This window comes from Vitis vinifera, chromosome 9 (genome assembly GCF_030704535.1).
Source record: "Vitis vinifera cultivar Pinot Noir 40024 chromosome 9, ASM3070453v1".
NCBI classification, from domain to species: Eukaryota; Viridiplantae; Streptophyta; class Magnoliopsida; order Vitales; family Vitaceae; genus Vitis; species Vitis vinifera.
The window spans coordinates 11,021,274-11,031,677 of record NC_081813.1 but is presented as its reverse complement, the minus strand read 5'-3'; positions in this window follow the sequence as shown (position 1 = coordinate 11,031,677).

Here is a 10,404-nt window from a genome sequence, read left to right as displayed (position 1 = left end):
AAACAAAAAAAAGCATTTTTTTTTCGTTGGGGGTTTTGCAAGGATTTTCTCAAAAATCAAACGAGGATGAATTTTCCCGGAAATCGAATAGGGGATAGATTTTCTTGGGAATCAAACGTGGGTTGCAAATAAAAAATAAAAAATAACAACATGATTAGATTAGTACCTGTGAGAATTCAAATTCAAATCCAATGAGATTCTTCACTGGGCAAAATGGATATACTATCTTTTTATTTGTTAAAATTAAAAATAAATAAGAAATATTTTTATTTGTTTCATTGCTTTCAACTGTTGCAAGAAGGTATGTTAGCAAGATTGTTTCATTCTGTGAGTGAATTATTTTCTATACGAATCCTTGGTTCTCTTGTTTAATAATTTATTCATTCTTGATCTTTAGTAGACAATCCACATACTTCAGTTGAAGTAATAAAGTAAAGGTGGTGTGGGTATCTATAGTACGGATTAGATTTGGATAAGATTGAATTTGTTTTCATCCAGCTAGATTGATATCCATATGGATATAGTGAAAATTAGACTAAACTCCAAGGTAAACAAAATCAGAATGTAACTGTTACATGTTTGGAACCACATGCACTGATATTTTTATCAGTTTTTCCTCCCAAACAATAGAGGTTGTTTCTGATATGGTCAATAAGACTTTTGCCTTCTCTAACTTTCCAAGAAATTTATCTTCCAACAAAGTAAGTGTAGAGAGCAGGTCTTTAAAGGAAATTTTATAGACCCTGAATATTTGCTTCATAGTTTATATATATATAATATTGTACATGTTAATAAAAAATATAAATTTGATAAATGTACATTGATTATTAAATTATATAAAATATTATTTGATGATAATATTATGATATGTGATTATAATATGTTTAATTTTAAAATCTATTTAATATTAAAATTATGATATATTATAAAATAAATGATGATAAATGTATAAATTTTTAATATATTAATAATATTAAAAACACTATGAATAAAATTATGATATATTTTTACTAATCAATTAAATGAAAATTTTTCATTCAATTATAAAATAGTTATAATTAATTTGTTATTTAAAGTGTTTTTTTAATATTGTATTTATATCCTAACTTTTGATATATATTTCTTGAGTGCATATGATGACTTGTTTACAGCTACTTAGTGCTAACAAGATTCTTCACTGGACAAAATGAATATACTATCTTTTTATTTGTTAAAATTAAATAATTTATCTTATAAAAAATGAATACATTAAATTGAATATGATAAATTAAAATAAATTTAATTTGATTCAGTCTTATATATCTTTTATTTGATTCTTTTTAGGTACATGAATGGATAGTTTGCTTACAATTGTGTGTTACAAGGATGGTGAAATAATTGATGGTCCAAATAGGGTGTGTTACAATTGTCCTCCTAAAAAAGGTGTTTTAGTGAATATTTGATCAAATATGATGGGTTGGAGGATAAGTTATGTCATGTTATGTCGATCGATCGTGCTCATACCATGTTATCCATGATATTTCGGTATCCAATACTTATGTCGATTGGAAATGGGAACATTAATCATATACAATTACCAATTAATTGCTACTTCAATTGATGAAAATGGTCATGTATTCCCCCTTGCGTTTGCAATTGTTGAGGAAGAATCACAAGATAGTTGGTTTTGGTTTCTTATTGCATTAAGGCGTCACGTCGCTCAAAGAGAAGGGATATGCTTAATTTCAGATCGCCATGCAGGAATAAATGTTGTTGTTAGAAATCCATCAGTTGGATGGAGCCCCCCTCATGAGCAACATCGATATTGTCTTAGGCATGTAGTGAGCAATTTTAATGAAAAATTTAAGAATAAGGTCTTAAAAGAGTTGGCGTATAGAGCTGGATGTCAACATCAATCGCGAAAGTATGAGAGATACATGGAGGAGTTAAAACGATTGGATGAAAAAAGTGTGGCTTGGTTTTCAAAGTTAGACACTCAAAAATGGACTCAAGCATATGATCTAGGATATCGGTATGGGTGGATGACCACAAATATTGCTGAGTGCATTAATGGGGTGCTTAAGGGAGCGCTAATGTTACCTATCACTGCACTTGTTCAATTAACTTTTTATCGATGTGTGTCATACTTTGAGACTCGTAAAGCAAAGATACGTGCTAGAATGGCAGTTGGAGATGTGTACACTGCGTATGCAATTGAAAAATTTAGAAGAGCTAAGGCCAAAGCTAGTGGACATACTGTCACCATTTTCCACTGAATTCATTAAACATTTGAAGTAATTACTGCTCTCCATGGGTTTCATATGGATAAAGGACGTAACAAACAAGTTGTTAAGCTAAATGAAGGTACATGTAGTTGTAATAAGTGACAATCATTTGGCATTCCATGCTCACATGTGCTAGCTGTTTATGTTCATATGAGGATTGATAGTTGGCAATTTGTTGAAAAATACTATAGGCTAGATGCCTATGCCAGTTGTTACGCTCCTAAATTTAATCCTATTCCTCATGAATCTTATTGGTCGTATCCTGATTTTCCTATTCTCTACCTTGACCCAACTTTGATGAAGGATAAGGGGCGTCCTAGATCATCAAGGATAAGGAATGAAATGGACATGAAGGAACCAAGCATTAGGGTTCGATGTGGCTTATGTAAAATAGCGGGCCATAATAGTCGCAACTGTCCCATAAAAGATGGAGGGCAATCCTCCAACACCCTTCCTCATGACAATTAAAGTATGAAAGGTTATCCATTTTGATAATATGATATTTTTATGTAATGTCTGTAAATTTATAATCATACTAATGATAACAAGAATTAATGGTTATTTGGTATATGTAGGTATCACCGCACGATGGAGTCGGGACCCTTGGATCCGACAGTTCTACATGGACAGGCCACACACAGGTCATCTCTAGCATGGACAGGTGTTGACTCTAAGGAGCTTCATTTTCTATGTTGTGAGGTGATCTTCCATCGCACCAGTGTACTCGATGGGCGTATTATTCCATTGTTGCAGCAGGCAGGCTTCTATAGTGTTGTATGCTTAGGATTCATTTCCTTAAATTGGCATCTTATTACTGGATTTTTCGAGAGATGACGACCTGAGACTCATACCTTCCACTTACCTTAGGGGAAGTGCATAATTACACTACAGGATATTGCCATGTTGATTGGACTACCAGTTGATGGAGATGTAGTTACTGGTAGCACATGTTTAGATTAGAGACGTGTATGTTATTCTCTATTAGGACTCACTCCTAGAGATACAGACATAGATGGGCAGCTCCTTCATCTGACATGGTTGAGTCAGAGCTTCCCTACTTTGGCACTAAATGCTGATGAGGAGTCTATTCAACGTTATACTAGGGCTTATATCTTACAACTCATTGGAGGTTTTCTATTTTCAGGAAAGTCTAGCGATAAGGTGCACCTTATATTTTTACCCCTTCTAAAGGATTTTGAGGTTGCTAGTAGATATAGTTAGGGTAGTGCCTGTTTAGCCTGGCTTTATCGATAGTTGTGTCGAGCCTCTCATATTGATACACATGATATATCTGGCCCATTGATTTTGCTCTAGTTATGGGTATGGGAGAGGTTCCCATTTATTGCACTTCATCGTTTACGTATAGCTCCACATGATGACCAGCTGCCTCCACCTCCATTGGCCATTCGGTATATATTATAAAATTATGACAAATTTTACTATTATGAGGATACATGCATAAACTTAAATTCTAATATTTTTTATTTATTTAACTATGCTTTGTTATTTTAATTTTATAGATGGAGAGATGAGTTTTGGACTACTTTGATTAGCATGCACGCCTTAGCTCAGTATAGGCACCATCTGGATTGACTTACAGCAGATTAGGTGATAAAAGTGTGATTCATTTCTTATACTTGTTTCTCTAAACAAATTCTAAACCATTGATTATATCTAACGTTTCGTGGGTATAGATTATATGGCAGCCTTATGTTGATGACATGAATGTTGGTCTTTCTAATTATTGTACTGCCGGGAAAAATATATGGTGTACTATCTCACCTTTGATATGTTTCCACATAATTGAATGGCATAGACCTGATCGAGTATTGCGGCAGTTTGGATTTCGTTAAGGGATTCCTCAACCATGTGATAATGAGTCCATCTTACACAAATGTGATTTGAGAGGTAGACATGATGTTGATTGGACTACTCAACATTGAGACTACATTTGACGTTGGAGCTCTAGGTGTAAGCATATTGCTAGAGGCGAGATGGCTATAGGTTCATTGGGGTATCATGATCCATACATGGCGTGGTATCGCTCCATTACTATTCGGTTTCTTACTCGGACTGGGTCATTCCACAAGCTATTGGTAATTTTCATGTTTTATCTTTTTATTAAAGTTTATTTTATTTTTATAAGAATTTAATTTAACTCTTATTTGACTTACAGACTACCAGCATACATCAGATATAGGATATTGCACCTCCAAATGATTTTTGCATTCGCAGGCTATGTACTACTATATTAGAGGCCATACATGAGATGGATCGCTTAGATGCTCCATTTAGTGTTGATGCTACTACACAGCTCCAACCTCCATCAAGAGATGTACGACCTACACGATGAGGGCCTTGTACTAGCGAGATTAGGCATACACCGGTTGTTGCCCGAGTGCGACCATCGACTAACATTAGTCCACCCCTCATCAATAGCCGACATCATCCATTACTTGATCAAGAGGTGTACAGACTAGAGGGCGAGGGCCTCATACGAGGAGTAGTCCATCACCTCATCAACAACCGATATCATCCATTACTCGATCAGGAGGTGTACGGACTAGAGGAGGAGGGCCTCATACCAGGAGTAGTCCACTACCTCATCAGCAGCCGATATCATCCATTACTCGATCAGGAGGTGTACGGACTAGAGGGCGAGGGGCTCATACGAGAGGGACTAGGCATACATCTGTTCTTAGAGATGCACCATCGATTGACATTAGCCTGCCACTTGTTCAAGAGACTCCTATTACACTTATGGAGGTGCCATCCACCCCACCTGTAGTACCACTTGTTGCATCATCACCACCATCGATAGAGGCTACATTGGTTGATGAGGAGTTAGTTCATATAGCAAATGATAATCAGCAAGGACAAAAGATTGATCGTGGTCGAGGACATGGTCGAGGACGTGGTAGGAGACGTGGTCATCGAGCTCATGGAGGGTTACATGTTAGAGCCAATAGTGGAGCATGCACATCATAGACGTCCACTATGGAAGAGGAAGGCTCCTTCGTGCGGTACACATTGAGGATGTAACATATGACTTGTATTTTGGATACTATTAGTATTTTGCATATCATTATTTTGGACAAATACTCGAGATGTATGTTTTTACTTGTTATATTTTGGATTAACTAACTTTTTATTAACGTAAGTTCTATATTATTCTATCTATTTTGGACTTATTTTACACAAAATGCTATTGTTACTATTTTGGAAAGGTGCTAACTTAATTGACATTTGGTTTACTTGTTTTCATTGGTTTTGGATTGAATGTCAAAATATTGATTATAATGTATACATGTTATAAACTTTAAACATTTGGTTGTACAATAGGTAATACTAATTAAGAGAGAAATGTTTTTTTTTTCTTTTGTGGAAGGTGTCTCTTCAAGAGACATCTTCAGCATAAATTCGAAATTTTCTACTGTGTATGGAAATTGTGGAAAGTGTCTCTTGAAGAGACACTTTCAGTATAAACCGAAAATTTTCTTAAATTATGAAAATTATGGAAAGTGTAGAATGTCCCTTTTCAAAATTTAAAATTTTCCACTGTGTATGAAAAATTGTAGAAAGTCTCTTGAAGAGACACTTTCGATATAAACCCAACTTTTTAAAAATTATGAAATGCGTCCAAATATAATTCCATTTTTTTGGTAATTATGGAAGGTATCTCTTGAAGAGACACCTTCAGCATAAATTCGAAATTTTCCACTATTTGAATGGAAATTGTGGAACCAAAAAATGGAATTATACTGAAGGTGTCTCTTGAAGAGACCCCTTCCATTATTTTAAAAAAAATTGGGTTTATATTGAAAGTGTCTCTTAAAGAGACACTTTCCACAATTTTTAATACATATTGGATTTTGTGGAATTGTGGAAAGTGTCTTTTCAAGAGACACCTTTAGTATAAATCTAATTTTTTGAAATTGTAGAAGGTGTCTCTTGAAGAGACACCTTTGACACTTTTTGTATAAATTAAAATTTTTAGGAATTGTAAAAGGTGTTTCTTCAAGAGACATCTTTAGCTTTAAAATCAAATTCATGAGACATTCAAATTTGTTAAATTGTGGAAAGTGTCTCTTCAAGAGACACCTTTAATGCATATTGGATTTTTTTGCCACGTGGAAAGTGTCTTTGCAAGAGACACCTTTAATGCATATTGGAATTTTTGCCACGTGGAAAGTGTCTTTTCAAGAGATACCTTTAATATAAATCCAATTTTTTAGAATTGTAGGTGTCTCTTGAAGGGACATTTTTAGCTTAAATTCAATTCTTTTAAATATGTATCATGATTTTAAAAATTGTGAAAGATGTCTCTTCAAAAGACACCTTCCATGTGGCCAAAACTACAGTAGATCTATCAATATTTTCCCAACTACCATTTAAAATTGCCGCAAAATTTAAAAAAGGCCTTAGTTTGATGCCCATAGATGTGATGGTAGTGGCAGTACAAAGACTTATCATGAGATTGAGATGGTCGAACTGGTTCTGATGGCCATCGGAATTCGGGGTCATCTTGTAGTTTGATTATAAGCTTTCGTAGGGGAATAGTGAACTCCATCCGAGGTGTTCCTTTAACTGTAGACCGAATTAAAGGCTTTTGGTGATACCCCCATTTCTTCCTAGGAGCTAACCCCCGTTCTTGCACGTGATCGACTTAAGATATCTTCCTTTTTTCTTCAATCGTTCATAACTCCCACTCCATGTCTGCGTACATGTTCGCCTTTTAGAGTAATGCTTTCATGGTGTTTAAATCGCTCTTTTCTAATGATTGCAACACCAAACTCCCATGCGATAGTGCCTTTCGAAAAGTGACAATAGTTGTCTTTTGATCAAAATTTTCCACTTGCACCATTTTTCTCATGAACCAATGGATGAACTTCCTTAGTGGTTCTTTTGGACTTTTCTTCAAGTTGAATAGGTTGTCAACAACCTCTACATGGTCGGGCGTTACATGCTTATTGAACTACAAATTGATCACATAACTAGGCGAAACTATGGATTGAGTGTGGAGATAGTTAATGAAACTAGGTTAGAGAAAAGTCCTCGTACTTGATGGAAAAACTTGGTAAAGCATACCATCTCAATCATCGACCAGTGTCATCAATAAGCAAAAGTGGTAAATATGTTTCATTAGGCCTCCCGTACCGTTGTAGAAGTTGAATTTTAGCATCACATAATGTGTTGGTATTTCTTCTTAGAGTAGCTGTGACGAAAATGGGGAGTGCATCATATCTTTCCATCCCCTAATGGTTCCTACACCCAAATTTACCTGTAGCTTCATTTGATGGACCTATGTTGCTAGCTCTTCATATTCTTGTTCAAATGCTTCGGGCTCATGAGGTTGGCGTAAAACTTCCCCTTTGGAGGTTGATCGTATTATTGGGACTTCACTAGCAATATTTTTTTCCAGATAGGAATAGTTTTGTGTTGGACACCCTTGGTTGCCTACGGTTTGATAGAGTTGATGAACCAAATGGTCCAATAGAACTGTAATACTCTCCAACTGTTGTTGATGTTCCAAATATTGTTGTTCCAGTTGACTTTGGAGTTGTGCTAGCTTGTTCTGGATTGCGTCCTATTGATTTAAACATTTACCATGCATACTACTTTCTCTGATGACTGTTTCTTCTACATTCATGGCTTCCATGTTCATGCCAAGATACTCTTCTTTTTTGGTTGGATTCCCACAAACGAAACCAATGAAGACAAAAGAAAAGCTTAATTATTTTTCGATTTCATCTTGTTTTTGCTCTTATGACATTTTGTGTTTTTATAGTTTGCATGAAGATCTAGGTTCATGATGTGATCTTCACATGGATCTGTAGCCTTTTGGGATAACGTTAAGGGTTGGCAATTATCTTTTTTGAATGTTAGTTTGATTTTTTCATGTATGTTATAAGAGGTGAACCTTAAGTAGGTGCTTATTTTAGGCAAACGTGTTTTACGTGTTTGATTATAACTGGATGTATTTTGAATGGCATATGTTTCGGGGGTGCTCATTTTTGGATAACAAAACTTCCTTATCTAAGGGAAGCAAATTTTGGCAACTATTACTCCACTTGGTGGTGAGTTGATGAACATCAAGGATGACTGAATGGTAGGTTTATCCTGAGATACTGGACGTGGAGAAGATTGGCTTGAGATATGGGTGAGTGGGCATTTAAAAAAAAAAATAGTAATATGGGTATGGTGGCAGCGGGTTTAGGGGATAGAGTTATGGGCATGGTTGTGCGTAGGTTTATGGGCATGGAGAGATGAAAATATGGCAGTGAGGGAAAATGGGTATGATGAATATAGTTATGTGTATTGGTTATTGGTATGGTGGAGTATGGGGAGAAGAGAGATGAAGGTGGCTAGGCATAGGAATTCATGCACGTGGAAAATAATTGAAATGAGATGAAGGTGGGTTGGATGGATGGTGGGGTGATAGGTGGGGTATGTGCATGATGGGGATGAATGGTATAGGAGGATATGAGCATGAGGCTAGTGGAATGGGTAGTGGGAAATGGGTTTAATGGGTATGAGTGAAGATTTAGAGAGAGGGGTGGTTTTAAAGATGGGCATGGTAAAATGGAAAAAGGTGTTGGGGTGGAATCATCCGCCGATATTGGGTATGGTAGGTGGGGATTGAACTGATAACGGTGAGCATGCTAATGGGTATGATAAATAAGAGAGGTGGATGGTGACAGACATGGTGGATGATGGGTTCTACAAAGGTTTTGTAATTTGTAGGCTGGATTGAAACCCATAGTGCTACTGTTTTACCCTTTCATCCTTTGAATAGGTTAGGAGACCTTCCTCTGAATCTCCTTTTGCATGGACCGGCCACCATAGTGCATTACCAACATAATCAACTTGCTTACCAAAAGAGCTTTGTCACATATACCAGCCTCAATGTAATATTTACCTCTGAATCATACGACTTTATTCAATAGGTCACAACAAGAACTGCCCCAAAACATCATCCCAAATCTGCAGTTTGTGGAAGCCTCACTGTCAAAGTTCTTACCGGTCCGGGGATACAGCTCCATAGCACAATAGAAATTGATCATTATGTTGCCAAATGAACCAGAATCAGTCGTAGATAATGCCACATGACCAGGTGGAATAAAAAAACTAAAGTGCAACTTCAAATTCAGCATGACGAGCGATTAACTTCCATGCAATCACAATTGGCTTTTGGCCAGATGTCCATGAATCCTTGCGCCTCGTGCTACTTTAGGTAATCCCGAGTTTAGAACCCTTCAACGGGAACCAATGTGCACCATGGTAGAATGACGAAAAGAGGGCAGAAAGTGGGAAGCGATATCATGGAAAAGTACGTCAACGCCAGCGAGTGTACCGTCTCCGCTTCCGTCGTCTTTCATCCTCTCTCTGTAGTGTCGACTCTATTACAGCTTGGCTTCACCACGTCAGAAGCATTAAAACCCACTCCACTACTGATATGAAATCCCACAACATCAAGATATTCATTATCTACAGTCATGCGAAGTGCTGTTCTCCCTTGTGAACCCTTAGAATAGAGAGAAAATCATGTGGAAACTATGATTTTAACAACGTCAATGTCACCATGTCTAGCAGCTTCAAGCAAGGCCTCTTCATTCAAGCCATCTCTTCTTTGAATCTATTTTCTCAAATTCCTTCTCCAACTCAGGATTTCACAGCTCATCTTGTAAAGGCTACTCAACATTTTTCGTTCCCTTCATCAATGGTCATTTCACCCTAACCTCCACTGATTCAGATTCTCACTCCCTGTTCGTTTTCAAGTTCTGTTTAGTCTTTCCCCTCTGGAAGCAATTCTATAATGAAACTATCATCACCCCATGTCCTGCTCTTTCATTGGCATCCCCTGTGTAGGGAATTAAACCTAATTCCCAACCCATGAGAAACAAAAAATTAGAGAAAACACACGCCAAAGAAAAACAATCACACACACAAGACAGTATTTACGTGGTTCGGCAATTTGCCTACGTCCACGGAGTTGCAGGGATATCACTATTATCAGGGAAGAATACAGAGTACAACTTGGCGGCTACAATATTCTCTATATATATATAGCACGGCAACCCTACCATACTAAAAAACCCTAATTACAAAAGGTGGTTCCACAATGGGCTAAACGGGCCCA